This window comes from Quercus suber, unplaced genomic scaffold (assembly GCF_002906115.3).
Source record: "Quercus suber isolate HL8 unplaced genomic scaffold, Cork oak 2.0 scaffold_382, whole genome shotgun sequence".
In the NCBI taxonomy this organism is placed as follows: Eukaryota; Viridiplantae; Streptophyta; class Magnoliopsida; order Fagales; family Fagaceae; genus Quercus; species Quercus suber.
Genome location: NW_027069834.1, coordinates 686,041 through 692,525, shown reverse-complemented (window position 1 = coordinate 692,525; position 6,485 = coordinate 686,041). Strand labels below are relative to the sequence as shown.

The window sequence follows — 6,485 nt, the reverse complement described above, 5'->3', positions numbered from 1 at the left end:
TGCATTATTTGGTTACAAAAGAGGGAAGAGAAAAGAAAAGAAATGAACAATAGAAAGGAAATGAGAAAGGGGTCATTCTATAATACCCACCTTTTTTTTTTTTTGCGTGGGTACGGTACCCACCCATTGATCTAACCCTTTATTAGTTTATTTCACTTGTTTTCATCCTAGCCGTTTATGTGATTTTAATGAATTACCAGTTACCAGTTAAGCAGGTAACCTATAAAATCAAACACAGGAAAAAAACAGACGTTTCTTTTTTCTTTTTTCTCTCTCACCTCACCGTCTCGCGTGCTCTCTCTACTTCTTTGTTGCGTTCTTTTAATTTTGCTTCTCCTCATCGTTCTTGGCCGATCTTCACCTCAACTTCATACAAATCTCAGGTAACCATTCTTCATACATTTTCCCTGGATTTATCATCAAGATTTGGGTTTTTGAATGATGGATTTAATTAATGATTTATTTAAATTGAATGTGTGAGTAGGATAGGTTTTTTCTTCATCCCTTCTCCCTTTTTCCTAAATTTATCGTCAAGATTTGGGCCTTTTTTTTCCTCTCTCTCTCTCTCTCTAAGAATTTTGGAGTAGCAATGTTGTGAAATCTGAATTGAAGTTTCGTAATAGGCAGATTCGAATTGCAAATCAAGCCACTTGCTTCGAAATTTCCGCCAATGGAAACCCCATGTGAAAATTTCCCATTGAAGAATCCTTTAGCAAGTTTGTAATGTGAAACTTTAATTTTTACGTATTTATTTAATATATAGAAAATTTGATTTCATGACATAAATCTTAGCACTCATTCTGGTTTTTCATTTATGATTGCTAGTGTATCTTTCTTTTTGTTCAATGGCTTTGAAGTTCTAAACTATGTAAATTAGTCAGTATGGTGCATAGAGGTGGAGGATCCCAGTATATGTCATTCAATGATAAATTGACACACATAGTAGTTGGATCTCCTTCAAAGATGTAATAAGTCCTTGACTCTTTTAAGCAAAAAGATTATTTGTAAAAAAAAAAATTTGGTTCTTTCTTTAAGCAATTCTTTAAGGTCCCTTGCTAGTATGGTGACTTATGACATTGATGTGATATTCCTTTTATTCGTATTGGCTCTTTGTTATGTTTGCTGTGTTGGGGAATATCTTCCCTTATTTGTATTAGCTTCATCTCTCATTTGCTTTTGTAATTTCTTAGTGAGAAAAAGGAGTTAAGGAGCCTTGTAGCTTTGGGTGTTATTTATGTAGTTAAACACTGCAGGGGCCTTTTTTGCTATGTTGGGCCAGGCTGGCCCTTTGTGAATGTAGGCCCAAGTGTTCTGGGTTGCAGGAGTCGAGACCGGGCCAACTGGAACTCAACTTGGTTGGTTTGTGCGCGAACTATGCCTCGTCTGCCAGGAGAGTACTTACTGCAAACTGAGCTGCTCCAGAGAAGAGCTTGCGGCAGGCAGATACAATTGACAAAACAAAATCATATGTTCTGGAATGACCAGATAGTTCTTTTAACAAGAAATGACCAAACTACAATAACATTCAACAATCTTTGACAAATGAACAGTAAGGGCAAATAGTAATGAAGATTTAATCCACAGTTTATGTAAATAAATTTAGTTTTGGCCCGCAGGAGTAAGGCCAAAGAGAAAGAACGCCCCTTCTCAACGCGATTAACCTCCGAGGAAAGGAAAACGGGATTCCTGCTGTGGAAGTTAATAGGTTTGAGAGAGGTGGGCCTGAATGGGGACTTCTCAAAATAACTGTAGAAGAGAGCAGTGATTCGAGAGGGAGAGAAGGGAAGGGGCCTATCGGTGCATGCCACTCTCACTCGCTCCGTTTTTTCTCTCTTTCGCTCTTTCTTTCCTAGTCCTTTTTTAGTGATTTTCCACTTTTATCATTTTTAGTATTATCTTCCTCTGTTTTTCTAAGCAAGTTACAGAGTATTCCTTTGTTAAGTTGCATAGTATTGCTCTCGTACCTCCTCACCTTTCTTCCTCCTTTTCTTCTTTTTTTTTACACATGGCAGAGGCGCCCTTTTATAGAGCCTGCCGAGGTCGATTTTTTACTATTCTACCCTTTAACCGTTTTTCGTCTAGTCTGGGCGCACTCGCAGACCCTTACTGTTGTTTGCGAGCCCCTCTGCCACAGACATAGACAACGATTTGTCTGTTAGTGCGCCGTGGCACCTTGTCCTGCCGCGGTGATGTTTCTCTCTCTTATCCCTTATGGCATGCACCCATTGGTCCCACTCAGCCTTGCCTCTTTTGGGTGATATGCCATCCCAGCAGGATGTACTCCCCAAAAGAGTCTGAGTAGGGACCTCAAAACAGGTCTTCCCCTCTCCCCACCTCCAAACCATGCCCTCTTACCTCTGACCCATGACCCTACCATGCCCTGTATTGGCTGGGTACAGGCTGGTGGTTTCTGGCCTTGTGCGTGGTTTATGTCTGAAGGCTACCTGCTGTTCATGCATCTGCCGTGGGCTGGAGACATTGCTTGCATTTGCCTGCTGTCCGCTTCTGGCTTCCCGCGAGTTGCTGCTCTGATTTCCTATCCCCATAAGGCCTGGGCTTTGCTGTGTACTGGGCCTTGTATTCCTTTTCAACCCAATTCTTTTCCCACTGTGTTGTTTGGCCTTTCCTGCCGTGGCAATTTGTTCCTGCTAGGCCTCTTTTCAGGCCTGCCGTTCCTTTCTTTCCCCCAGTGGCTTAATATGGCCACTGGTGTCCTTGCTCGTGGGCTCCAGCGTCCCTCTCTTTTCACTTGGGCTTATCCGGCCCTTTTACTTCTTTTGGACTCCCTTGGTCCATTTACTAATTTTGTATCCCATGGGCATTTACTAACTCAATTGGGCTTCCTCGGCTCAATTTCCTCGTTCTCATCCTTGGGGCTCATGGGCTTGCCATTATCCCCTACTTTCTTTGTTTACATTGCTTTAGGCCTGCTGCGGCCCATTCTTACTTTTTCATAACATACGTTGCCCATGGGTGTCTTTTCTTACTTTCCGGACCCATTGGGCCCGCTTGCTTCCTCAAGACCCATTTATTCATGTTATGGGCCTGTGTCCTACCTTTCCTACCGCTTGGGCGTAACAGTCTTATTTCATGCTTGCCACCTTTATTGCCTGTTTTGCTGGGTTGGGCTGGCTTTATAGAAATGACCCTCAACAAACACACATGGCTAGAAGATTGTGATTGCGAAAAGTAAGAGTCCATGTCCTACTGAGATACATAGCCTATGATCTACTTCTTCCAAAAGGTTTGCTTATTTCTATATTAAAAGTTCTGGTTTGTGTGCGAGTGTTTTAAATTTCACATCCTAGTTCAAGCCGAACTTATATCGTTATGTGGGCTGTTTTATTTCTTTCATTTGTTTGATTGGTACTTGTCAAACTTTTGAATATGTTATACATTTTAATCTTACCTTGTAAATTGTGATTACATAGATTCTGTTTGCTGCACAAAAAGAGCAATGGTTTGAGCAGCCAGCATAAATCAAAGTAAAAACTCCATAGTTCATCCTGACATTTCATCTAATCAAGTACTGGGGAATAGGAACTCTGGAATTAGATAGCTGTCATTGGAGAAAAACAAAGAAGAGAGGTTAGAAATCAACATGAACCGAGATAGTTCTCTTAAAGCAACTTCAAAATTTTTTGAACAAAGTCAACTTCCTATTATAAATGGTAAAGGTAATGGTCAATTGATGGATAAAAAAAAAGGGTCAAAGAAGACACAACATGATTCAAGTGTTAAAAATGAGAAGCCATCAAGTTTGTTCAAGACGAGAGTATTTTGCTTCTCAAAATCCTTTCCTGAGGATAGGGTAAGTTGTTAAAATTCCTTCAATTTTGAACTAAAAAAACCATGGCCTTTGTATAATTATCACTATTTAGAAGTTCACTTATGTGCCTTTGGTTGTAAATGTGTATGTTAAATTGTAAATGTAGGGAAATGTACACTGGTATTTTTAATAATTCTTGAAAATATTATCAATGTCATTTGCAAAAAGAAAATTTGTGCACTAAATAGGACTTGGAATGTGAAACTTGAACTTGCAATCTTGCAAACCTGCCTAAAACTAAAGGTCTCTGGTTGCTATGTTAAGAATTCTATATTTAATGGTAGAGAACATATTGCTTATATATTAAATAATTTGGTTTGGATTAGGCTTCTGAGTTCTTTCCATTAACTTGAAATCAACCTCTTAATATTTTTCATCATAATGTTATATACACATACACACATTGAATCCCCCTAGGTCTGGGGCTTTAGTTTGTGTGTATCTTAATTAAAGTTGGCGCTATAAATTATCAAATAAGATTCTATAGATTGGCTTGAACACTGGAAGCAATTATGGATATGTTGTCAGATTTTAAAAGAAAAAGTATTTGTTGACTTTGAGAACTTGATTGCTCTTTTTACACTTACTAGCGTGCATTTTTTTGGGTTTTGCTAATTGTTTCTGATTCTTAATATATATATATATATATATTTTTGGTTAAATATATTTTTTATTATGTTCTTTCATTTTTTTGGTATGTAGTAATCAATTTGAGACAAGTATTAAATATTCAAATGTGTTTAACTGTTAGCTATGATCTCTTCTCTCAGAGGGCTGAAATTGTTCAATGGGTAATAAGGAGGAGGATTGGTAGTGGATGATCCTGTGAAACAAAATATGCATGTTACATTTTCTACACATGTAGATGGATAGTGAAGCTAGTCATCAACTATAGCTGGAAGGTTTAAGGACAAGGTGGACGCCATCCATTGACAAGATATTTACAGACTTGGTTGTTAAGTATATACAACTTTTGAAAGAGCAAATTAGTTTTAGTTGTTGAGAAAATGTAGCTATAGTGCATGGATTCTAGTATGATATTATAGAGTTTTTAGCCAAAACAAAGTTATTAGCAAAACTTGATTCAATGGCGAAACTTAATTCATTCATGCTTGGACTTCATTTGTATGTTAAAAGTTAAACTATGACATTTTTTGTTGAAACTATTAACTTAAAATTTAACTATTAACTTGAAACTATTAACTGGTATTGCGGTTCATGACCTTCAAATTTAACTTAGGAGTACAGTTATGTGTAAATTCAAAGTTTTGTAATCTTAAAATGAATCATAACTTACCCACAATGCATTCCAATGGCATCTTCCACTAATTATGATGCTATAAGGAAGGGGTGGACAAGAGGAAAGAGAAGGTTTGGACTTTTTAGATACCTAAATAATTTATGCATTATTTCTTGCAATGCTAGTAGTGATGGATTATTTCTTGGTAACAGTGCCATACTAATGAATGAATGATGATAACAGATAAAAAGAATTCAGTGGTGATGGATTATTTCTTGGTAACAGTGCCATACTAATGAATAAATGGTGATAACAGATAAAAAGAATCCACTTCATTCTAAGTATATCACAAATCAAGATAAGTATGCTTAAGAAATTCTATAAAGCCCAATAGTATTTTAGAACACATTTCCTAATGTTCCATCAGTTAAATAGAGGATAATTCCATTGACAAGACAAACTTATCCAAATAAAAGTGGTTTCTTCCATCTACAACACATCAGAAAATAAAGATTATTATAGAATTTTGTACATTCACACACTACTTTTAGAAAATTGACCTTTTAACAGCCAATTATGTTCAAATTACACATTCCAATATTTTATAGGAACAAATACCAAATGGCTTTAGAGTGAAGAGCTTGTATAAATTTTGTGAAACCCTGAGAGAGAGAGAGAGAGAGAGAGAGAGAGAGAGAGAGAGAGAGAGAAATAACTGCTTTGTGGCATTGATAAATCTTCAACAACGAAAACATTTCATTGCCATTAAGGTTCTCTCAGACTTAGCTAATGGAGGCTCTGCTGACTCAAATGAGGCTCACACTTATCGTTATGGTCGAAATGCTAAACTCTTGATGACAAAATTATTTTGATAAATTTTTTTAAAAGGATTAGGTTATTTGTTTTGGGTAAAATTGGTCAATTGTGCTTAATTGTTTTTAGCTTTTCTATTGGTAATTTTTGTTATTGTGGAAAATTTTTGGGATGTTTATTTTGTTTTAGATGGGTCTAAATGTAATAATAATTTTATGAAACAAAATTGCGTAAACACTTTAGTTGGGGTGGTTATACTTGTGTTAGACACAGTTATTTGGGACACTTCTGCACACGTGGATCTAATGAAAATGCCTAAAAAATATATAACTTGGTGTAGTAGCCTTGATTGATGACTATTTCATACTGGATTTGTAGTTTAAATTCAAATGTTTACTAAAAATTTTAAAATTGTTAACAATCTTTGGATTGGATTTTTTGCATAACTTACTGTAAGGACTCAATTTGGATTGGACCCAGAATATGAATGGGTTTTCAGCCCAACAAGCCCAAATAATAAATTTGTAGAGAATGGATTGAAGATTTAGGCGCTGGCCGTCGTTCACCAAGCATGAACTCTCTTCTTTTATTAAAAAATACTTA

The 6,485-nt window shown here is 36.5% G+C and overlaps 1 long non-coding RNA gene across 1 annotated transcript; it reads left to right on the top strand.

Annotated features, from left to right (window-relative positions):
- The first annotated feature begins 232 nt into the window (after window positions 1-232).
- On the top strand, window positions 233-4,938 carry LOC112001571 (uncharacterized). The gene is made up of 3 exons (XR_002881798.2): window positions 233-383; window positions 3,432-3,811; window positions 4,600-4,938. It is a non-coding gene; the product is annotated as an uncharacterized LOC112001571 (long non-coding RNA).
- Window positions 4,939-6,485: the final 1,547 nt, after the last annotated feature.